Below are 26,425 nucleotides of genomic sequence, written 5' to 3'. Positions count from 1 at the left end.
TTCATAAAGCGTGTGAGATCAAGATACAAGGGTCCTGGTTGTAAAGAAAGGTTTGTATCGTCTAAACAGGGATAGTTAAATAAATGTGTGGAGGCAGTAGGCCAGTCTGAAGAAATGCATTTTTAGGGCACGCTTAAAACTGTGGGGATTGGGGATTAAGTGTTCCCTAAAAATGCATTTCTTCAGACTGGCCTACTGCCTCAACACATTTATTTATCTATCCCTGTGTTGCCCATTCAAAATTTTCTTCATAACCAGGGCCCTTGTATCATGTTCTCATATGTTTTATGCATTTAATAGCCCTCTGTGTCTGTACTTTTACATATTCTGGCTGATAACCGGTTCATGCAGCATTACATGAACACCCGATTTCCTACACTATGGCTGGTCAGAACAATGAAAGCAATTGTTACCATCCACCTTTCGTGTCTTCCCTATTTCCTCACAGATTGTAAGCTTCCGAGCAGAGCCCTCACTCCTCTTGTATCTTGATTTATATGATGATTGTTATGCTGTAATGTCTTATATTGTCTGTACAAGTCCACTCTAAAATGTAAAGTGCTGCTGAATATGTTGGCACTATAGAAATAAAACCTGTCAGTTTATTGGCATACAAATTGTTGGACATACTATAAACTTATCAAATGTAGGCAAAAATTAGACCACATTCACAAAATAAAAACTATTGTCTACAAGCAAAATATAAAAATATTTAAAAATGTTTAATGTTGAAAAACATTAAAAAATATTGGCAGAAGCATTTACCTGTGCCACAACTCCCATATCTACAGCCACTTTATAAGTATATTATTTCTTGTTGTGCCCACAAAGTCCAAGCTTCATACATATAGTAGTAGTAAAATAATACAATTCGGATGTTAAAAGTCTTTGTTTTGGCTTTGACATTCAAAAAACAGCATTTGTGAAGAACAATGTTTTCTCTTTAATACACATTGAATATATTTTTCCAGCATATCTAGGTCAGGTTGAGTAGGATGAAATTAGGAAATGTCTTATTGCTTGTGCTCTTTGAAAATCAGCATTGGTGAAGAGGCTGAAATGCACCGTGTTATGGGAAGAGGCAGATGGCCTCAGCATGCTTTCATGCTTGGTCAGGTGTTATTAATCTATGACCACTGAAGCAGGTGGCTGTCAGATATGCTACACATTTTCACAAATTACCTAGAGCTCTTACACATGTAAAGATGAATACCTGGAAAAAGAACCTCAACCTTCAAACACACTTTCCCTATATAATTTGTTTCTGGCAAAAAGCAAAGTGTCCATCAAGAAGTCCCAATAGCAGACGATGAGCGCTTGTCTAACATTAAATTTTAGCACTACATACATAGCTAGCATAATCATTGTGATAAGTATTTTTATAATGATCATCATAATTATTGTTATTATTATTATATGAAAATTCTGTCCTTCAAATTTTATGTGTGTTATCATTAAGATAATGTAAAATTCTGTCTATTACTTTCTATCTTGTCCATAAAAATTGTCTAAGTCCAACTGATAATTATATTCATTAATGCCTACAGTCATGTTTGCTAGAATTACCGATATCTGAGGATAATGACAGTAGCTAAACAATTAAGAACTGGTTGCCAGTAGAGATGTACATCATAATGCCAAAACATAGTTTCAAAAGGCTGAAATAAAGTATTAAAACTCCACTCTCCATATGTCTACCAGTTCACAGTTACTTTTCATTTTTTAGTTTCAGATAGCATTGTGATGTATGAATAACCGCATTAACCTGTATGGATAACTAATTGAATCCAGACTTTTTTTATACAAATATTTTAAAAGTGTAGTGGATGTACTCCTACACTCATATTTTTTTTCCTTTCTGTGAAGTGTTTATAAAGAGGGTAATACAGTAATCCTCTTTGGGTGTCTGCTTCTTCTTTTCCTTTATTGAGTGGCTGGGGAACTGCATTCACCTGCTTCCTGGACCCCGATTTCCAGGTGCCTGGGCTGTAAGTGATCCGGCTTTGGTTAGTGGCAGCATGTAGAAATGTGCAACAGCCTCCTGTGTCACCTGCACCATCGCCTGCTCCCACATAGGTGGTGGGGAACCCCATGGCTGGTAGCCCCTTCTTAATCCACCACAACGAGCCTCCCCAGGCCCTTTCATTTCTCAAGAAAGGTTCATCCTTCTCTCTTCCTTCTCGAATCACACCTACCGCATACCATCTATGTTGACCCTCCATTTTGAGGAATGTGACTTTTTTCCAGGCATCAGCTCATGCAGCCTTCGAGGCAAGTGTTCCATTTCTACTGCAAACCAAAACTCTTCTATGGACCTCCATCTCCACTGCCGGTTGTACGTAACAACCTCCCCCCAGGATAACAACTGTCGGTAACTTGCAGCTAGCAGGCCAATAGCATTACTCCATCCCTAGTTCTGGCTCACCTCCTTCTCTCTTTTAACCAGCCTAAGCTTTGCAGTCTGCTCACCAGTTGATGAATCCTGACCCTCCCATCTGCAGTCTGCAAGAGCCCCAGCGATGAAGGTTGCCACCTGGATTCGGGAGTTGGTATTTCCAGTAAATTGTCTGGTTCCAGATCACACGCTACTGCCACCTCCACTGTTTTGCCAGCTTCTCTGACATTCCTCCCGTCACTCCTTTGAATCTCACATGATTCTGCCATCTTTGTCGCCCCCTTGGCATATTACACTGTATGGATGACTAATTGAATCCAGAAAATTTTTTGAATGCTTTTATGAAGTGTTATATGCCACAGAAATATATCCCAGAGCACGGAATACTCTATGGATGAGTAATTGAATCCAGATACATTATTAAATGCCTTTTTGGAATTTTACGTACCACTGTAATGTACCTCAAAGCACGTAATAATATATGGATGAGCAACTGAATATTGAAAAAATTTTAAACACTTTTATGAACTGGTATATCTCACGGAAATGTACCCTAGAGCACAGAGTACTCTATGGATGAGAACATGAATGCAGAAAAATTTTCAACTCTATTTTGTAATCATATATGCCACAGAAATGTACCCCAGAGCATGGAATACTCTATAGATGAGTACATGAAAACAGAAGCATTTTTTAACTCTACTTTGGAGGGTTATTTTCCACAAAAATGTACCCCAGAGCAAGGAATACTCTATGGATGAGTAAGTGAATACTGAAACATTTTTCTATGCTTTTTTGGAGTGTTATATGCCACAAAAATAAACCACAGATCACATAAGAGTATATGGAAGAGTAATTGAATACAGAAAAATATTTCAATGCTTTTTAGGCTGTTATGTAACACTGAAATGTATCACAGACCACCTAATAGTATATGGATGAGTTACTGAATACAGAAAAAAATGTCACTGCTTCTTTGGACTGTTATGTAACACCGAAATGTACCTCAGACCACGTAATAGTACATGAATGGGTAAATGAATTTTTTCACCCAAGAAATAATAATGTCTTTAACTGCTATATATATATTTAGCATTGGACAGCAAAGCCGTATTCAGCTTCTCTCCTTGCTCCTGTAACTCTTTCACCCTCCCTGGGCTAAATGCAGATTGTATCTGATACAAACAGCAAAGCACAAAATTAGCCCTTATAAGTATTGTTAGTATGATGATTCAGTTTCAGCACCAGTATGAACACTACAGAGCTCTGATTTGTTAAACTGTGCACACGCATGCCTGGACAAGCACTCTCTCCCTCCAATAACAATTGTCACAGAGCTGTGCAATGGCATCAGAGTGCCAAGCCTTGTGGCGCCTGTCCTTTTATAACCCCTGATGGTGTTGCAAGGACTGAAAATCACAGTGATGCCACTACCAACATGGCTACGACATTACAGTGACGTGCAGGCAATTCCCGCATGCCTATTAACTGTACAACAGGCATCAAACATGGTGGAGCGGATATTCGAGTTTGAAATCGAGCATTGGCTAATGCTCACCGAGTAACATGCACATCGGACTGCCTAGATACATGAATGATATTCCAATATCACCGAGCACATTCGGTCATCCCTACTTCTGTTACTAATTTATTGCTCTCTCCACTTTGATAAGCACATTTTTCTGCCTCCTACTTTGGATGTACAAAGTGCATGCTCTTAGCAAATGTCCATTAATTTGACCCTATTATACAGAATCTGTCATACGTTTGGCTCAGATTAAAGTGATTTGTGTAATAATTGGGAAACAATTACAAATTGTGCGGCGCTTAACCATTACCCAGTGCATAGAAAACTGAATAACATCTGCGGGAAAATTTTTTAAACAAGTAACGTGCATTAAGCACAGAGGATTATCTTAGGCTAATGTATTAGAAATGAGCAAAGAAGATTTTGACTTTATATTTAGACTTAATGAATGCATCCAAACTCAGTTTAATTATAGATTAAAACAGTGAATCCTTAATAAAACACATTCTGTAGAAACCCTATAAGCCTCAGACTCATGAGATGTCAAGCCCATGATGATTCACATAACTGGCAGTAAAGGATTAGTAAACCATTTCACAAAAAATCCATACAATGTTTAATTACCATATGTTTACTGTTAATAATAGACAATATTGCCTAGGATCATTGATTCTTCCAGGTTTTTATAGTTCCTTGAAGATTCTTTACATTTACACCATGAATAGTTTGCAATTCAGAAACTGGCTTATGTAGAATCATTAAAAAGCTTCTTACTGTACAATAAAAGTTTGTCCCACTTATTCATTTTAATTCAGCAGTTTTAATGCAAGGGCTAATATATTTTATAGAAAGGTAGAACAACAAGATAAAACATTGTAGGTGCTCGTACAGAAGACCATATGTTCAGTACGAGTCCGATAAAACATCGAGTCACACTAGGACCAATGTTAGTCTATGGGACCATCCACATGTCTGATTGATTTTTTTTCTCGAATAGAGTCTGTCCAAAGAAAAATTGCAGCATGCCCGAATTTGATCGGATCGCACTTGGCCATGCAAGTCACTGAGACTGTGGTATATATTGGGCTGCACTTGCATGACATCTGAGTGTGGTCGGATTTCCTCTGATGAGGGGCAACATCCCAAAACACATGTCTGAATATTGAGATTCTGGTTTGGCTTTTATCCAAAATCATGTGGTAAGGCTCATTAAAGGGTCGATATTTTGTGATTGCTACTTCAAATAGATGGTGTTAGAGTTCAAGTCCTCTTCCTCTCTGAAGAGACAATTTGCAGATGAACACTTACACGCAGTGCGGAATAAAGTAATGTTAAAGATTTTGAAGCCACGCTATTTAATGTTTAAGAACTGAATCTGAGTAATTTGAACTGTGCAACCAACGAAAGCGAATGAATCGTACCAAAAATATTCCTCCATCAAGTCATCAATCAAACAGACCAGATTACATGTAGAGAATGTTGGGCATCTACTTATCATATTGAAGCAGGTCTGCCTTACACAGCTGATAATAAAAGGGTGAACATCAAAGTCGATGACAGGGACTACAATTTATTTCAGGGTGGGCAATTGGAAAAACTGAAATTTCCAATGGGAAAAAGAGTATGCTAATTATATGTACACAATTACAATAATGGATGTCACCAAGTCGCATTACTGATTTACGGCAGCAATGTCAAATAGCAAAGTACTAACAAGATAGCAATTGTTGTGTGTAGTTTCACCGTGCCTTGTGAGGAGAAAAGCAGTCTTTCAGTCTTAAAAGCGTAAGTCCATTATCAGACTTTAGTACATTATCTGGTCCACGCTTTTACTGCTACATGTAACCTGCTGTGCCCCTGATTAATATTCATTTATTCAAGTTAAAGTAGAAGTGATTTTCACAGCTCTGTAAGAAAGTAACAGTATCCAGCTTTCTGGTTCTTCTAAATACTGACTGTTAAATAATAGCTTAATTTTCTCAAATATCTAGGATAGATGAGGAAACCAAAAAGTAAATACAATTCATTCGTTAAAGTTGAAGGGGCTGTTCTGTCATAGGAAATAAATGACTTAACTTTAAGATAAGTCATCAATAGCAGATTGGTTGGGAACCAATACCCCCCACCGATCAACTGTTTTAAGCTTCGGTTGGCTCTCTTTTGTAATGGAGTTGCAATGCACGATTCTTAGGTGTAGCAGACGCTGACTGAACTGCTGAACAACTCCTACTCTCTTCAACGAGACAGAAATTTTAAATAACTCTATTTAATGTTGGCTTCATACTTTGATATTAATGGTCCAGGTCTGCATATATAGACCAGTCAGGGGTCTTATTACCTTAATGCCACAGCCTCTTAGGCACATTGAATTAGATCAGGATAGCCGCGGCCATTCATCAGAGTCTTCACTCGGACAGTAAATTCTGGATGTGTAAAACCAATCTAAATCTCTAGAAATTTGGACTAATGTAAGAATGACAAAACCTAAGATAGAAACAAAATGAACAAATACCCTGCTATAAGTAATTAAAAACATAGGGTACTTATAAAACACTGTTTTAGATATAAAAAAGAGAAATAGCCATCCCCCCAGTGCCAAGGTGTACCTAGTAAGGAAGGTCCTAAACTCTAGCATTAAAATCTTACTATGTGTCAAAAATGACCTCAAAGTGAATAAGGGCTGAGCAGGATTGAGGCCCAACTATGAACACACAGCAATGGGAAGTTACACTTGTGCTCAATAGTTTACATACCCCAGCATAATTTTTGCTTTCTTGGCCTATTTTTCAGAGAATGCGAATGATCACACCAGAACTTTTTCTCCACTCATGGTTAGTGTTTGGTTGAAGATAATTATTGTCAAACTACTGTGTTTTCTCTTCTTAAATCATAATGACAATCCTGAACATCCAAATGACCCTGATCAAAAATTGCCTTAAGGTACCTTCACACTGAACAACTTTCCAACGAGAATGACAACGATCCGTGACGTTGCAGCGTCCTGGATAGCGATATCATTGTGTTTGACACGCAGCAGCGATCAGGATCCCGCTGTGATATCGTTGGTCGGAGCTAGAAGGCCAGCACCTTATTTCATCGCTGCTCACCCGCTGTCATCGCTGGATCGGTGTGTGTGACACCGATCCAGCGATGTGTTCACTTGTAACCAGGGTAAACATCGGGTTACTAAGCGCAGGGCCGCGCTTAGTAACCCGATATTTACCCTGGTTACCATTGTAAAAGTAAAAAACAAACAGTACCTACTCACCTTCTGATGTCTGTCACGTCCCCCGGCGTCCACGCGCTGCTGCAGGGAGCTTTCCCTGCACTGACTGTGTGAGCACTGGCCGGCCGTAAAGCAGAGCACAGCGGTGACGTCACCGCTGTTACTGCCGGCGCCGCTGACACATTCAGTGCAGGGAAAGCTCTCTGCAGCAGCGCGTGGACGCCGGGGGACATGACAGACCTCAGAAGGGGAGTATGTAGTGTTTTTTTTTTACTTTTACAATGGTAACCAGGGTAAATATCGGGTTACTAATCGCGGCCCTGCACTTAGTAACCCGATGTTTACCCTGGTTACCCGGGTGCTGCAGGGGGACTTCGGCATCGTTGAAGACAGTTTCAACGATGCCGAAGTCTTTCCCCTGATCGTTGGTCGCTGGAGAGAGCTGTCTGTGTGACAGCTCCCCAGCGATCACACAACGACTTACCAACGATCACGATCGCTGGTCATGATCGTTGGTAAGTCGCTTAGTGTAATGGTACCTTTACCCTGTTAGTTTTGGCCTGATAACATTCACAGAAGTTGACACAAATGGGTTTGAATGGCTACTAAAGGTAACATCCTCATCTGTGACCTGTTTGCTTGTAATCAGTGAGTGTGCATAAAAGCTGAGTGAGTTTCTAGCATCCAGACAGACTCTTGCATCTTTCATCCAGCCACTAATGTTTCTGGATTGTGAGTCATGGGGAATGCAAAAGAATTGTTAACAGATCTAAGGGAAAAGGTAGTTGAACTGTATAAAACAGGAAAGGGATACAAAAAGATATCCAAGGAATTGACAATGCCAGTCAGCAGCGTTCAAACTGTGATTAACAAATGGAAAATCAGGGGCTCTGTAAGCACAAAACCACTGTCAGGTAGATTAGCAAAAATGTCTTCCACAACTGCCAGGAAAATTGTTCGGGATGCAAAGAAAAACCCACAAATAATATCAGCTGAAATACAGGACTCTCTGAAAACTAGTGGTATGGCTTTTTCAAGATGCACAATAAGGAGGCACTTTAAGAAAAATGAGCTGCATGGTCAAGTCACCAGTAGAAAGCCATTACTGTATAAATGCCACAAAGTATCTCGCCTACAATACCCAAAACAGCACAGAGACAAGCCTCAAAACTTCTGGAACAAGGTAATTTGGAGTGATGAAACCAAAATTTAACTTTTTGTCCACAAACATTGCACTTGGAGAGAGGTCAACAAGGCCTATGATGAAAGGAACGCTATTCCTACTGTAAAGCACAGAGGTGGATCGCTGATGTTTTGGGGATGTGTGAGCTACAAAGGCACAGTAAACTTAGTCAGAGTTGAAGGAAAGATGAATGCAGCACATTATTAGCAAATACTGGAGGCAAATTTGCACTCATCAGCCCCAAAGCTGCCCATGGGACATACTTGGATGTTCAAACATGACAACAATCCAAAACACAAGGCCAAGTTGACCTGTCTGGCTACAGCAGAACAAAGTGAAGGTTCTGGAATGGCCATCTCAGTCTCCTGACCTCAATATCATTGAGCCACTCTGGGGAGATCTCAAGCACACAGTTCATGCTAGACAGCCCAGGAATTTACAGGAACTGGAGGCTTTTTGCCAAGAAGAGTGGGCAGCTTTACCATCTGAAAAATAATCAACCTCATCCACAACTACCACAAAAGACTTCAAGCTGTCACTGATGTTAGAGGGAGCAATACACGGTATTAAGAAATGGGGTATGTAAACTTTTGATCACGGTCATTTGGATGTTTTGGGTTGCTATTATCATATAAAAAGAGAAAAGACAGTAGTTTGACAATAAATGGCTTCACCCAACCACTAACCATGAGTGGAGAAAAAGTTTGGTATTATCATTCATATTCTCTGAAAAAAGGTCAAGAAAGCAAAAATTCTGCCTGGGTGTATGAACTCTTGAGCACAACTGTATATAAATAGAATATCCATCTCAAAGAAAAGAATTCCACGCCCTTGCATGCAAAAGTCCTAAAGCAAAACCAAAATAAGTGAACTGGAGTTTAAGCTGGTATACATGCAACGTGTAGACGCATGTTCATACTGCTCATTAAACAGACAAAACCTAAGATAGAAACAAGAGGAACGTATACCCTGCTAGAAGTAAAAAGCAATAGTGCATGTAAATAACATGGGGTACTTAGTAAAAACTGTTTTTGAAAAAAAAGAGTAAACACCACCCCACCAACACGAAGTGTGAACATGCATCTACACGTTGCATGTATACCAACTCTTACTCATGTTCATTTCTTTCGGTTTTGCTTAATATAAGAATGATAATTACATCATATATGATGCAAAAATCATTTGTTGTACTGCACAAGTAGACCAAGAGTTAAAAATACAAAAATAAAGATGGTGGAACAATTAGATCACATTACGGGATCAATGAAATGTCCGAGTATAAGCTGTGGTGGTACAGTGGATGGTAAATGCTGCATGTGTATCCTGGGCCCCTTTCTGGTGTAATGTCCATTCTGTCACTTTTTTCCAACACATTAAAAAATAAACGATTTTTCTTACCTTCTTCCACTTCCATGACATGCATCGTCCTCTTCTATAGCCTGAAGCTGACTTTGCAGTTCCAGTTATGGGTGGCGCATAACGTCACTGCCATACACAGCTCATGATGGGCATGCCGATGTCAGCTTCCGGCTTCTGACTAGCAGGCATAGTGAATTGTAGTGAACAAAGATCCTGACTAGCACCTCCATATAGTGTGAACAGATGCTTACTGCAATTAATACATAACTTGCAAAAGGAGGAATGCAGCAGCATTCTGTAGAGACCAATATATATGCAAACACAAAATCTACCATAATTGCTGAGTAAACTATAATAAAAGGTAAAAAAAATGTAAAAAAAATTACTTACAAAAGTGACGGTTCTTAGCCCATAAATTGGCCAATTCATGCGAGCCCTTCAACCGCGACAAGGTGACACTTCTCTGATGGGTCCTATCATTTAAAACATGCCTCTCTTGTGCAATAAGTCTACAGTGTGAATGGGCAAACATGTCTCTCCTGGGTTACAAACCTGCATATTTAAGTAAGCTGGTAGGAACCAAAGTTGATTAAAAACACCCTTGGGCTGATAAGTGGGGTGCAGAGTCAGAAAAGAGGCAGTAGCAACTGCCAATGGATAACTGCATAGAACAAAAAACCTGACCAGACCCTCCATATAGTGTGAACAGATGCCTACTGCAATGAATACATAACTTGCAAGAACGAGGAACACAGCAGCACTCTGTAGAGACCAATATATATGCAAACACAAAATCCATCATAATTGCCAAGTGAATTGCAGAGCAGGGAGCCAGCGGGTGTCTACAATACAATTCACTTCAGCGAATTGTTTGTCCGAGGACTTACAGCCAGATGAAATAGGCACTGGTATCGACTGGCCCCCTCCCACTCATTGCGTTCCTGTGATTATCCATGGATATGACGTAGATAGGTAAATTTGTAAATAGATGCACTTCAATTCCCTTCTCAAACTGTTGCCTGCACATAATACAGAAGGTAATGGTGAACCACGTAAGGAATGACACCATGGAACCTGTTTGTGGGGTCCTTTCTCCAGACACTACTGGTACTGCAGAACATTGTATCACTACAACCAGGGCCTATTTTAGATAAAGTGGGGCTCTGGGCAAAAGTTTAAAGTGGGGCCCAAATGCTAACATATTACACCATCAAACAGAAACATTTCAGTGTATTTACATGCTCTGAGTTCAGGCCATTGAATGAGCGTGATCGACAATATTGAAGTCAATCAATGCTTGTATTCCAGCCTCTTTACACCGGCTGAGCAAGAATGATGGGCACAGAACGATCACTAGTATATCAGTCCGTCCCCATACAGTATCATGTTATCAGTAGCACTTCTGCAGTTTTCACCAGGCGATGTTCTGCTGAAAGCAATAATTTTGTTCCAGCATAAAAAATCCAATCACTTGATGAATAGTAAGCATTTTTATTTTTAGTATAATTCACCCCATAGTCCTCCACATATTATAATACACACCCAGAGTCTTCCATATAGTATAATGCACACCATAGTCCTCCTTATAGTATAATATGCTCATAGTCCTCCACATAGTATAATGTACCATACAGTCCTCCACATAGTATAATGTGCCCCATAGTCCTCCATAGAGTATATCACACTCTCCATAGTCCATAGGTGAAGTGACGTCATCATGAGTGCTGCATCAGGCGTAGAGGGAGAATGATGAGAGGGAAGACACTCTCTCCTCCATCATTGCTTTCAATTGCATCGGCATGTTTGATGCCTATACAGTTGAATGTGCGATGTGGGGTGGAGCTGGCACTGGTGAGGGCCCTAGACAAATGTCTAGTTTGCCTGCCTCTAACGCCGGCACTAATCACAATTAATACTAAGTGACATGTATGAAAACTTAACTAGAAGTATCTACACACCTACAAAGCTGTAAGCAACCCTCTGAGAGAAGAATACACAGAGAGCAGAGGGAACTGCCTGATATGATCTGCTGACAGATCTCTTGTACTATTTGAGTGAACAGAGAGAAGCAAAATGTAACAATTTGCCTTGGGAAGAGCTGCTTCAGTGCCCTCTTCACAAGGCAAGGTTATACTTTGCACCCATCTGGAGACTGGCATGCAAAACTGGTCTCCTTTCCTTTTTTGTGCATTTGTAAGGCATCAAGGCATTATGTCACTTATTGTTAATGGTAATTAACCCACTTTTCCCCTACAGTACAAAGGAACCAGCGGCACATGCGTCTGTCTGCCCCAGGCTGGATCCTGTTCTTTTCTAATTTATTTGAGGTCTCGACACATGTGGAGGTGAATCTATGGAACTAAGCTCCGATCTAAATGATGTCACCATGTTGATGGTGGATGGGCTTACAAAACCTCACGTTTTGTTTGTGTGTAGCTATAGTTCATATAATGTATCTATTGTGCTTTTGCAATATTTGTGCAGCATTTGTGTCTGTGGCTTCAATTGGAAAAATCTCAATGCACTTATTTCAATAGAAAAAATAGGAAAGCTATATTACAGAGTGTATTGTTAATGATATACATTTTATCGGCAAAATAAATAAGACAAGAAGCATGCTTTCAAAACACATTAGGTGTCTTCGTCATGCCTGATTATTGAACATAATGGGGCACATTTATCAATCCTGAGGTAAGAGCGGCACTTTACAAAGGAAAAGGGAGATGTTTCATTTGGAACAAAAAGCGGCACATTCATCAAAATGGTGCAAACAAGTTCATTATATATTTATTTGTTGCAAATTATAGATCTGCAGCAAGAATTATATAATCCCCCTTCTTTCATGCATTTTGTATATATATACAAACTGCATATATACATGTTGCAGAACAAGTTAAATAAAAAGTGCAGATCTTTCACAAAAATGGCTTAAGTCCCTTAAAATGACATCTATAGATTGCCTCCATCAAACAAACATTTGTATTTGCAGCTAGTTAGCCAAAACATAGAAACAAATGTTCTAAGAATATTGCTTTATGATTTCCTTGAGAAAATTGTGACAATTGGAATCAGAATTTTACTTTAAATTTCTGCTGTGTGTATGTTCACAAATGTTCATAAATATTATTTATGCCCTCTTTGTAGACAATATCCATGCTGTTTCTATGAAATGCAGGATAGAAATGAGCATGTGTTGGAAATGAGAGTATATTAATGTAAAATAAAGAAATGTAATGTACTGTGACACAAGAATTGGAAACGCCTGAAAGCAAATGTTTAATTTTTAGAAATATATGCTTAAGGGTCTGTTAAAAAGCCATTAGAGTTCCAGATCAGAGAGATCGGCAATGGATATATAAAATGTCCCACAGTAGAGCAGTAATTCCCCTTGTGATGAATATGCTTCTAGTTTTTAATTATTTACTTTTCAAATGGTTGACATTGCAGAAAGATACCATTAAAAACAATTGCACAGCAAAATCCATCTAAATCTGTATCTATCAAATGTCATTTTGTAAAGATAACAGCTTCTAATGTGCGTAATATATTACTCGCTCATTTTAATTATGCATTGCAGGAAATTTTCCAGCAATAGTAAAATAGAAAAACACACTCAGGCACAAAAGGGTGTCTACAACCTGGAAAGCATGAAGCAGATCTCTGAAGTCAGTGATCTTCTCAACAGAAATGATACTTAGCGTGTGTGCAGACGACAGTATTATCGAAACATTGGATTGCACCCAGACCAATGTAATGCTATGGGGCCGTGCACATTTTTTCGGCAAACAGACTTGTTCTGGGGAAAAATTCACAGCATGCCAGAATTTGATGCAATATTCGGATAGCACTCAGCCATGCAAATCAATGATTCTGTGGAAAACATCGGACTGCACTTGAATATCGGAGTGCAATCTGATTTCCACAGACTAACACAATGGACATATTTTGTTCAAAATCTGATCAGAGTTTCATCATAGTTTAATTTGCATAATTGACCTAATTCTCTCTGATTAAAGAATATGCACTCTCGTGATCCTGGCCTAGTAGTAATAATATAAAACAATCTAAACAATCTAAATAATTTTTCAGTAACCATACAAAAATGACACAGATAAAGCAAAAACATGTATGGAAGTGTGTGAAGGAAGTGACACTGTAACACCACTGCCTGTGTCTCTGCATGGCTTCCCATCCCCCACCATGCAGAGACAATAACATACTCACCATCCCAGACTGTGCAGTGAGCTACTTATCCTCTGCATGCTGTGTGTAGTGAACTTTTGGTCATCTGCTTACTGTGCATGCTTAGGGCGCATGTACAGGAACTTTGTGTTTCTTAAAGAGACAGTGCGTGCTCTCCTAATGTATCCTCAGCCAATTGCTGGGAGGCACTTAGTACTTAAGGCACCTCCATCTGTTGGGAGGTGCCTGAGCAACATTTTCTTTCCATGTGTTTGTGCAACTTCTGAGTTGCCAAGTCCTTTCCTGCTCTTGCCACCCTGAGGACAGAATACCCAGTCCTGAACCCTGAATCTGTACCTGTATCCATTCTTTCCCATTTCTGCCACTCTGGAGACTGAATCTCCAGGTCTGTACCCTGAACCTGTATCTGTGTCTGTCCTTGTCTGAATTAGGACCAATCCCTGAACCTGTTTGTATCTAAGTCTGGATCTTTTCCTAAATTTTCTGTGTCTGGACCTGTACCTGGTTCTAAAACCTGCAGTGTCTGAATCTGTACCTGTCTCTAAAAATTGCAGTGTATGAACCAGTACCTATCTCTAATCTGTTGCCTCTGTGAACATCAGTGGTTTGCATTTACTCTTGCTGTTTCATTGTAAGTACTTTGTGTGAGTCTGGTTCTGGCTGTCCTATGTGTACTTGTCCTTACCTGTAGAGATGAGCGAATTTGCTTGGGTTCCCTCTTATTTGGCAAGCTTCAGAGGGAATCTGACTTCGTGGATTGCGCCGGCCGATCACCTGATCGGCGCCGCAGCTGCGTGTGTCGCGGCTGTGTCACAGTCACGACACATGAATGGAGAGCCTGTTTGATTTTTATTTTTCTGTCAATATGGCCAAGTGAGGGCTTATTTTTTGCAGGACGAGTTTTACTTTTGAACGGCAACATTGGTTTTAGCATGTCATGTACTAGAAAACGGGAAAAAAATTCCAAGAGCGGTGAAATTGCAAAAAAGTGCAGTCCCACACTTGTTTTTTGTTTGGCTTTTTTGCTAGGTCCACTAAATGCTAAAACTGACCTGCCATTTTGATTCCCTTCTCCAGGTCATTATGAGTTCATAGAAACCAAACATGTCTAGGTTATTTTTTATCTAAGTGGTGAAAAAAAAATCCAATCTATGCTTTAAAAAAAAAAAAATTGTGCCATTTTCCGATACCCATAGCGTCTCCATTTTTCTTGATCTGGGGTCGGGTGAAGGCTTTTTGCACGCCCAGCTGATGTTTTTAATGATACTATATTGGTGCAGATGTGTTCTTTTGATCGCCTGTTATTGCATTTTAATGCTATGTCACGGCAACAAAAAAAACATAATTATGGCATTTCAAATTTTTTTATAGCTACGCCGTTTAGCGATCAGGTTAATCTGTTTTTTATTGATTGGTGATTCTGAATGCGGTGATACCAAACATGTGTATGTTTGATTTGATTTTTTATTGGTTTATTTTGAATGGGGCGAAAGGGGGGTGACTTAAACTTTTATATTTTTTTATTTTTTACAGATTTTTAAAACTTTTTTTACTTTTGCCATGCTTCAATAGCCTCCATGGGAGGCTAGAAGAAGGCATAGTCTGATCGGCTCTGCTACATAGAGGTGATGCTCAGATCATCTATGTAGCAGAATTACAGCATTGCTATAAGCGACGACCACAGGGTGGTCAAGGAGACCTCTGGTTGTCATGCCGACTTATCGCTGACCCCCGATCATGTGACGGGGGTCAGCGATGAGCGCATTTCCGGCTGGATGGCTGGAAGCGCTATTTAAATGCCGATATCAGCATTTGACAGTGGCATTTAACTAGTTAATAGCTGGGGGTGAATCACAATTCCACCCGCTGCTATTGCGGGCACATGTCAGCTGTTCAAAACAGCTGACATGTCCTGGCTTTGATATGGGCTCACCACCGGAGCCTGCATCAAAGCAGGGGATCTGACCTCGGACGTACTATCCCATCCGAAGTCAGAAAGGGGTTAATAATAAGTGGGCTGGAATCCAAATTCATTAGGACTGTGTTTCCTAAGTAAATTTGCTGACATGCGAGTCATAAACAGGAGTACATTACCCGCATAATTTATGCCACCTTTGCATAAACTATGGAGAATTTGTACTACTAATCTCCACTCACTTCTCAAAAAGTTGCATAACCAAGTTTATCAAGCTATTAAAGTGCCACCTATCACCTAAAGAATATCCCTGTGACTATGAAATAAGTAATTTTGATGTCCATATACCTCAAAGTAAAGTTGGACTTGATGTTACAGAATGTAAGTCTTACTGGCAAGTATCAAATCCTGTGTAGATACAGTGCCTTGCGAAAGTATTCGGCTCCCTGGAACTTTTCAAAACTTTAAATGTCCCAAGGAGCACTGTGCAAGCAATCATATTGAAATGGAAGGCGTATCATACCACTGCAAATCTACCAAGTCCCGGCCGTCCCTCTAAACTTTCATCTCAAACAAGGAGAAGACTGATCAGAGATGCAGCCAAGAGGTCATGATCACTCTGGATAAACTGCAGAGATCTACAGCTGAGGTGGGACAGTCTGTCCATAGGACAACAATCAGTCATACACTGCACAAATCTGGCCATTATGGAAGAGTGGCAAGAAGAAAGCCATTTCTCAAAGATATCCATAAAAAGTGTTGTTTAAAGTTTGCAACAAGCCACATAGGAGACAAACCAAACATGTGGAAGAAGGTGCTCTGGTCAGATAAAACCAAAATCAAACTTTTTGGCAACAATGCCAAACGATATGTTTGGCGTAAAGGCAACACAACTCATCACCCTAAACAGACCATCCCCACTGTCACTAGAATCAAATCTCGTAGGCACTACTAATAAGTGGTGCTCAAGTAGGTGCCCAAGCCGTACTAGGTTATAGAAAATCTTGGCACACACAAGACAATAGATGCAGTGAAGATTTAATGAGGTAAAGTACATACAGTAGACGTTTCGGTCTATTTAGACCTTCATCAATGTACTAAACAGGGAAAAAAATAAAGCCATATAAACAAAGTATATACAAATGTGCAAGATTACAGGTCAGATAGTAAACATTTTGACAGGCAGGAGCAACATAATAGTTTCACGGTATCATGCATAGAAAAAAATTTCATTCTAAGAGACCGTATTACATCACAACTCTTATAGACCAGTCTACATGGTAACTATAGCTACCGCAGTGAAAGTTTCAACAGTGAGGATTTTAGCAGTGAAGTGCATATTGCTGTACACTTAAAGTGTGCCATTGGTGTTACCGACTGAAGATGCAAAAAAATTATAAGAAAAATATAAGAAAAGGACCTACCCTCACTTAAGTACTTATGAGTATAAGGGTCATATAATGGGGATTGTAAATCCTGAATAGAATAAAAGATAAAAGGTATATTGCTGATACCCCACATATAGGGTGTTAAGTGCAGGCAAACTGTGGTGGAATAGAATAAGCCACCATCCCCACTGTCAAGCATAGTGGTGGCAGCATCATGGTTTGGGCCTGCTTTTCTTCAGCAGGGACAGGGAAGATGGTTAAAATTGATGGGAAGATGGATGGAGCCAAATACAGGACTATTTTTGAAGAAAATCTGTTTGAGTTTGCAAAAGACCTGAGACTGGAACGGAGATTTGTCTTCCAACAAGACAATGATCCCAAACATAAAGCAAAATCTACAATGGAACGGTTCACAAATAAACATATCCAGGTGTTAGAATGGCCAAGTCAAAGTCCAGACCTCAATCCAATCGAGAAACTGTGGAAAGAGCTGAAAACTGCTGTTCACAAACGATCTCCATCAAGCCTTACTGAGCTTGAGCTGTTTGCCAAGGAAGAATGGGCAAGAATTTCAGTCTCTCGATGTACAAAACTGATAGAGACATACCACAAGCGACTTGCATCTTTAATCGCAGCAAAAGGTGGCGCAATAAAGTATTAAGTTAAAGGGGCCGAATAATATTGCACGCCCCACTTTTCAGTTTTTGAATTTCCCAAAAAACTTAAAATAACCAATAAATTTTGTTCTACTTCACAATTGTGTGCCACTTGTTGTTGATTCTTCACCAAAAATTGACATTTGGTATCTTTATGTTTGAAGCATGATATGTGGGAAAAGTTCCAAGGAACCGAATACTTTCACAAGGCACTGTATATGCTATGGGAAGATTACTTGTAATTTTCTCCAGGATATAAAGGAAACCTGTAGGTATACAGTATGTATTATCTGCTTAAGATTTAGCTCTTGTATTCTTTGGATTCTTTGTATAAAATCTTATTAATAAATTTGCTTTAGATGCCTCATCTTTCTTATTCTCGGAAATGCATTTTGTTAGAATCATACTAATGTCTTGTGTTGACCAAAAATGGAACAAAGAAGATCACAGAATCATCAGTCAAAAAGGTTAGTTTCTGAATAACAGAAAACACACATTTCATGAAGATGCACTAATGGCACATAATGGAAGATAATCGATCCTAATAATTTAATTTAAACTGTGGATATCATAACCACATGCTAATGATCACATAAAGCCTGATAACAACCTATTTATTAAGAAGCACATTTTTTCTTTCACCAGGAGTCTATCATCCTTTAAAACCTTGCAATAGCCTAAAATATTTGCAGAAAAAAGACCTGAGTGATTTTCTGTTCATAAAGTTGTGTGCAAAACCTTGTATATTGCACAAAATGTCATTGTCAACACTTTCCAATCAGTTAAAATGATTATCAGCTTAGATATGATCACTCAAAAAGACACATAGATATTGCCCCCTCTAACATCAATGACAGCTTAAAGTCTTTTGTGGTAGTTGTGGATGAGGTTATTTATTTTCTCATATAATAAAGCTGCCCAATCTTCCTGGCAAAACGCCTCCAGTTCCTGTAAATTCCTGGGCTGTCTAGCATGAACTGTGCACTTGAGATCTCACCAGTGTGGCTCAATGATATTGAGGTCAGGAGACTGAAATGGCCACTCCAGAACCTTCACTTTGTTCTGCTGTAGCCAATGACAGGTCAACTTGGCCTTGAGTTTTGGATCATTGTCATGTTGGAACCTCCAAGTACGTCCCATGCGCAGCTTCCAGGCTGATGAGTGTAAATTTGCCTCCAGTATTTGCTGATAACGTGCTGCATTCATCTTTACTTCAACTTTGACCAAGTTTCCTGTGCCTGTGTAGCTCACACATCCCCAAAACATCAGCGATCCACCTCCTTGCTTTACAGTAGGAATGGTGTTCCTTTCATCACAGGCCTTGTTGACCTCTCTCCAAATGTAACGTTTATGCTTGTGGCCAAAAAGTTACATTTTGGTCTCATAACTCCAAATTACCTTGTTCCAGAAGTTTTGAGGCTTGTCTCTGAGCTATTTTGTGTATTGTAGGGGAGATACTTTGTGGCATTTACGCAGTAAGGTTTTCTTCTGGCAACTCAACCATGCAGCCCATTGTTCTTCAAGTGCCTCCTTATTGTGCATCTTGAAAAAGCCACTCTACTAATTTTTAGAGAGTCCTGTATTTCAGCTGATGTTATATGTGAGTTTTTCTTTGCACCTCCAAAAATGTTCCTGGCAGTTGTAGATTAGATTTTTGTTAATCTACCTGACCATGGTTTTGTTTTTATAGAGCCCCTGATTTTCCATTTGTTAATCAAGTTGTGTACAAACTGGCATTATCAATTCCTTGGATATCTTTTTGTATCCCTTTCCTGTTTTAACAGTTCAACTAACTTTACCGTAGATCCGTTGACAATTCTTTTGCTTTCCCCATGACTCACAAGCCAGAAACATCAGTGGCTGAATAAAAGATGCAAGAGTCTGTCTGGAACTCAGAAACTCACTCACACTTTTATGCACACACACTGATTATAAGCAAACAGGACACGTGAGGATGTTATCTTTAGTCGCCATTCAAATCCATTTGTGTCAACTTCTGTACATGTTATCAGGCCAAAATCACCAGGGTATGTGAACTTTTTTGATCAGGGTTATTTGGATGGTTTGGGTTGTCATTATGATTCAGAAAGAGAAAACACAGTAGTTTGACAATAAATGACATCACCCAACCACTAACCATGAGTGGAGAAAAAGCTTTTTGTTATCATTCATATTCTCTGAAAAAAAGCCAAGAAAGCAAAAAGCCGTGTTATGTAAAAGTTTGAGCACAACTGTATAATTAAAAAATTACTTAATGTTTAAATCATGTTTTTGTAATAAATATATATTTTTTCACAGTTAGGCAATTTTTTTTTCCATATCACACTTCTTATTAACCCCTTCACCCCCAAGGGTGGTTTGCACGTTAATGACCGGGCCAATTTTTACATTTCTGACCACTGTCTCTTTATGAGGTTATAACTCCGAAAAGCTTCAACGGATCTTAGCGATTCTGAGACTGTTTTCTTGTAACATATTGTACTTCATGATAGTTGTAAACTTTTTTCCATATCACTTGCGTTTATTTGTGAAAAAAACTGAAATTTGGCGAAAATTTTGAAAATTTCGCAATTTTCCAAATTTGAATTTTTATTCTGTTAAACCAGAGAGTTATGTGACACAAAATAGTTAATAAATAACATTTCCCACATGTCTACTTTACATCAGCGCAATTTTGGAAACAAATTTTTTTTTTCTAGGAAGTTATAAGGGTTAAAATTTGAACAGCAATTTCTCATTTTTACAACGAAATTTACAAAACCATTTTTTTAGGGACCACCTCACATTTGAAGTCATTTTGAGGGGTCTATATGGCAGAAAATACCAAAAAGTGACACCATTCTGAAAACTTCACCCCTCAAGGTGCTCAAAACCACATTCAAGAAGTTTATTAACCCTTCAGATGTTTCACAGCAGCAGAAGCAACATGGAAGTAAAAAATTTACATTTTACTTTTTAGTCACAAAAATTATCTTTGAGCAATAATTTTTTTAATTTCCCAAGGGTAAAAAGAGAAAATTGACCATAAAAGTTGTTGCCCAATTTGTCCTGAATACGCTGATACCACACATGTGAGGAAGAACCACTTTTTGGGCGCACGGCAGGGCTCAGAAGGAAAGGAGCGTAGTTTGACATTTTCAAGCTAAAATTGGCTGCACTTGAGATCGGACGCCATGTCACGTTTGGAGAGCCCCTGATGTGCTTAAACAGTGGAAACCCCCCACAAGTGACCCCATTTTGGAAACTAGACCCCCTAAGGAACTTATCTAGATGTGTCGTGAGCACTTTTATCCCCCAAGTGCTTCACAAAAGTTTATAACGCCCGGGTGTGAAAATAAAAAATCCTATTTTTTCTACAAACATGATCGTTTAGTCCCCAATTTTTTATTTTCTCAAGGGTAGCAGGAGAAATTGGACCACAAAAGTTGTTGTCCAATTTGTCCTAGGTACGCTGATACCCCATATGTGGGGGGGAACCACTGTTTGGGCGCATGGCAGGGCTCAGAAGGAAAGGAGCGCCCTTTGACATTTTCAAGCTAAAATTGGCTGGAATTGAGATCGGATGCCATGTCGTGTTTGGTGAGCCCCTGATGTGCCTAAACAGTGGAAATCCCACACAAGTGACCCCATTTTGGAAACTAGACCCCATAAGGAACCTATCTAGATGTGTTGTGAGCACTTTTATCCCCCAAGTGCTTCACAAAAGTTTATAACGCCCGGGTGTGAAAATAATAAATCCTATTTTTTCTACAAACATGATCGTTTAGTCCCCAATTTTTTATTTTCTCAAGGGTAGCAGGAGAAATTGGACCCCAAAAGTTGTTGTCCAATTTGTCTTGAGTACCCTGATACCCCATATGTGGGGGGAACCACTGTTTAGGCGCATAGCAGGGTTTAGAAGGAAAGGAGCGCCCTTTGACATTTTCAAGCTAAAATTGGCTGGAATTGAGATCGGATGCCATGTCGTGTTTGGCGAGCCCCTGATGTGCCTAAACAGTGGAAACCCCCCACAAGTGACCCCATTTTGGAAACTAGACCCCCTACGGAACTTATCTAGATGTGTCGTGAGCACTTTTATCCCCCAAGTGCTTCACAAAAGTTTATAACGCCCGGGTGTGAAAATAAAAAATCCTATTTTTTCCCCACAAAAATGATCTTTCAGTCCCCAATTTTTTATTTTACCATGGGTAACAGGAGAAATTGGACCCTAAAAGTTGTTGTCCAATTTGTCCTGGGTACGCTGGTACCACATATGTGGGAGAAAACTACTGTTTGGGCACACTTCGGGGCTCGGAAGGGAAGTAGTGACGTTTTGGAATGCAGACTTTGATGGAATTGTCTGCGGGCATCATGTTCCATTTGGTGAGCCCCTAATGTGCCTAAACAGTAGAAACTCCCCACAAGTGACCCCATTTTGGAAACATGACCCCCTAAGGAACTTATCTAGGTGTTTGGTGAGAATTTTGAACCTCCAAGTGCTTCACTAAAGTTTATGACGCCCGGCGTGAAAATAAAAAATTCTATTTTTTCCCCACAAAAATCATCTTTCAGTCCCCCAAGTTTCCCAAGGGTAGCAAGAGAAATTGGACCCCAAAAGTTGCTGTCCATTTTGTTCTGAGTATGCTGGTACCCCAAATGTGGGAAAAAACTGTTTGGGCACTTCGGGACTCAGAAGGGAAGCAGTGACGATTTGGAATGCAGACTTTGATGGACTGGTTCTGAGGGCGTCATGTTCCGTTTGCAGAGCCCCGATGTGCCTAAACAGTAAAAAAAAAACCACAAGTGACATCATTTTGGAACCTAGACCCCCATGGAACTTACTTAGATGTGCCCCCTCTTTGGAACTAATCTACTGGTTCCTGTTAAGTAAATTAGTAGTGCATGGAGGTGTGGTACAATTTGAAGCAGTCCTTCATACACAGGCCAGGTTTGTCGGGGCAGGTGTCGCATTGATAGATGGTGTCCTTGCGTACTCCTCATTTGTAGCACACTCGGCACCTTTTTTGCGGCTTACCTTTTCTATCAGTTGGCGGGACCACCCCCGGAAAATGCTGACCTGGTACAATACGAACACCCTCAGTTCCGGAAGTACTGGGGCCCGCTCCTTCCCTCGTGCCAAACATCAGGGCCTTAACCACTACCTCCTGGAACTGAAGGTACGTCGTATCGGTGTGGCGTGCACATTGTGACAGCAGGAAAGCGTTAAGCATTGCCATTTGTACGATGTACACTGACAGCTTTTTGTACCACACCTTGGCCTTCCTCAAAGCACTGTACGGTTGGAGGAGTTGATCGGAGAGATCAACACCCCCCATGTTTTTGTTGTACCCCAGTACACAGTCCGGTTTGCAGACCTGTGTAGAGGTACCCCGTACACTGCTGAGGGCACTGCCATCACCGTGTATGGTGGTCAAGAGAAGGACATCCCTCTTGTCCTTGTACTTGACCACCAGCAGGTGGTCGCTACATTGGGCTTTGCTCTCACCTTTTCTGAGCATCTGCCCAAGTAGCGTCTTCGGGAGGCCTCTCTGATTTTTGCGGACAGTACTGCAGGCTGCGGTACCTCACGCAGAGAGGGATTTGTAGACTGGGATGCTGGAATAAAATTTATCAGTGTAGAGGTGATAACCTTTATCCAGCAGTGGGTGCACCAAATCCCACACAATTTTCCCACTCACTCCCAGGATAGAAGGACACTCAGGCGGTTCAATCCTGCTGTCTTTCCCTTCGTAAACTCTAAAGCTGTGGGTGTACCCTGAGGTACTCTCACACAGCTTGTAGAGTTTGATTCCGTACCTGGCCCTTTTGTTGGGCAGGTATTGACGGAATCTAAGTCGCCCCTTAAAATGAAACAAGGACTCATCCACGCAGATATCCCTTTTGGGCACGTACACTTGACCAGCCGAACTTTGAACAGATGGTCAAAATTGGGGTCATCTCGTGCGGGACACCGTGCATTATCGTTGTAATGCAGGAACTGATGGATGGCCTCAAAACGCGTCCGAACCATGACCATTCGGAACACTGGAGTGTTATATAAAATATCTACACTCCAATATTGCTGAAGTTCTGGCTTCTTCACGATCCCCATGTGGAGGACCAGGCCCCAAAACTGCATCATTTCAACTGCGTCTACAGGAGACCAGTTAGAAAATGATGAACCGGCGTTTTGCTCCAAAAATTGCCGAGCATACAAATTAGTTTGCTCCACCATGAGGTTAACAAAATCCTCAGAGAAAAAGACTTTAAAAAAGTCTATTTCTGTGAGGCCGGTGGTGTCAAACTTGATTCCTGATTCTGCCACAAAATCAGGAATCAGTGGCTCGTAATTTCCGGGGGGCGAGGTCCATATGGAGTCCGAAGAAGGGAGCGCTGGTTCATCTTCAGGAGTGGGTGCTGCGTCATCTTCTCTCCTGGGGCGTCTGCATGGCGGTTCTGCATGACCCGAGGAGGAAGATGAGGAGGAGGAGGAGGAGGAAGAGGATGAAGAATCTGAAGTGTAAAGGAATGTGGGATCCTCTCCCTCGCTATCAGTGTCGGAGGCAAGGAAAGAACATGCCTCCTCCACTAAATAGCGCTGCTGGGACGAACAGGACGAACGGGATATTTTTTTGTGAGTATGGTGCTTGGGTGTAATTTATTGGAACTATGTGTACGTGTGAGGGGGGGATAGTGTTTGGTGCAAACTATTCTGAAAAGAAAAAGCTAAAGGAAAAAAAGCAAATAGGGAAAAAAAATACCTGTGAAAGGAAAAGTCTAAAACAACAGGCCCTAGCTCTGATAAGTGAACTGCGTCACTTATCAAAGTTCGGCGGCTGCTGGGTGTGTGAACGGGGATGTGAAAGAAAACGGCAGGCACGAGAGCTCTGATAAGTGAACCGCGTCACTTATCAAAGTTCGGCGGCGGCGGCTGGGTGCGCAGACGTGGATGTGGAAAAAAAAAAGAAACGAAAGGCACGGGTTCAGATGCAGCGGCGGGGTGCGCGGACGGGGATGTGGAAAAAAAAAAAAGAAACGAAAGGCACGGGTTCAGATGCAGCGGCGGGGTGCGCGGACGGGGATATGGAAAAAAAAAAAAGAAACGAAAGGCACAGGTTCAGACGCCGCGGCGGGGTGTGCGGACGGGGATGTGGAAAAAAAAAAAGAAACGAAAGGCACGGGTTCAGACGCAGCGGCGGGGTGCGCGGACGGGGATGTGGAAAAAAAAAAAGAAACAAAAGGCACGGGTTCAGACGCAGTGGCGGGGTGCGCGGACGGGGATGTGAAAAAAAAAAAAGAAACGAAAGGCACGGGTTCAGACGCAGCGGCGGGGTGCGCGGACGGGGATGTGGAAAAAAAAAAAGAAACGAAAGGCACAGGTTCAGACGCCGCGGCGGGGTGCGCGGACGGGGATGTGGAAAAAAAAAAAGAAACGAAAGGCACGGGTTCAGACGCAGCGGCGGGGTGCGCGGACGGGGATGTGGAAAAAAAAAAAGAAACAAAAGGCACGGGTTCAGACGCAGTGGCGGGGTGCGCGGACGGGGATGTGAAAAAAAAAAAAGAAACGAAAGGCACGGGTTCAGACGCAGCGGCGGGGTGCGCGGACGGGGATGTGGAAAAAAAAAAAGAAACGAAAGGCACAGGTTCAGACGCCGCGGCGGGGTGCGCGGACGGGGATGTGGAAAAAAAAAAAGAAACGAAAGGCACGGGTTCAGACGCAGCGGCGGGGTGCGCGGACGGGGATGTGGAAAAAAAAAAAAGAAACAAAAGGCACGGGTTCAGACGCCGCGGCGGGGTGCGCGGACGGGGATGTGGAAAAAAAAAAAGAAACGAAAGGCACGGGTTCAGACGCAGCGGCGGGGTGCGCGGACGGGGATGTGGAAAAAAAAAAAGAAACGAAAGGCACGGGTTCAGACGCAGCGGCGGGGTGCGCGGACGGGGATGTGGAAAAAAAAAATAAACGAAAGGCACGGGTTCAAACGCAGCGGCGGGGTGCGCGGACGGGGATGTGGAAAAAAAAAAAAGAAACGAAAGGCACGGGTTCAGACGCAGCGGCGGGGTGCGCGGACGGGGATGTGGAAAAAAAAAAAGAAACAAAAGGCACGGGTTCAGACGCAGCGGCGGGGTGCGCGCAAGGGGATGTGGAAAAAAAAAAAAGAAACGAAAGGCACGGGTTCAGATGCCGCGGCGGGGTGCACGGACGGGGATGTGGAGAAAAAAAAAAAGAAACAAAAAGCACGGGTTCAGACGCAGCGGCGGGGTGCGCGGACGCGGGTGTGGAAAATAAAAAAAAGAAACGAAAGACACGGGTTCAGACGCAGCGGCAGGGTGCGCGCAAGGGGATGTGGAAAAAAAAAAAGAAACGAAAGGCACGGGTTCAGATGCCGCGGCGGGGTGCGCGGACGGGGATGTGGAAAAAAAAAAAAAGAAATGAAAGGCACGGGTTCAGACGCCGCGGCGGGGTGCGCGGACGGGGATGTGGAAAAAAAAAAAAAGAAACGAAAGGCACATGTTCAGACGCAGCGGCGGGGTGCGCGGACGCGGATGTGAAAAAAAAAAAAAGAAACGAAAGGCACGGGTTCAGAAGCCGCGG

Source organism: Ranitomeya variabilis, chromosome 2 (genome assembly GCF_051348905.1).
Source record: "Ranitomeya variabilis isolate aRanVar5 chromosome 2, aRanVar5.hap1, whole genome shotgun sequence".
NCBI lineage: Eukaryota > Metazoa > Chordata > Amphibia > Anura > Dendrobatidae > Ranitomeya > Ranitomeya variabilis.
Note: the sequence above shows the minus strand (reverse complement) of the source record.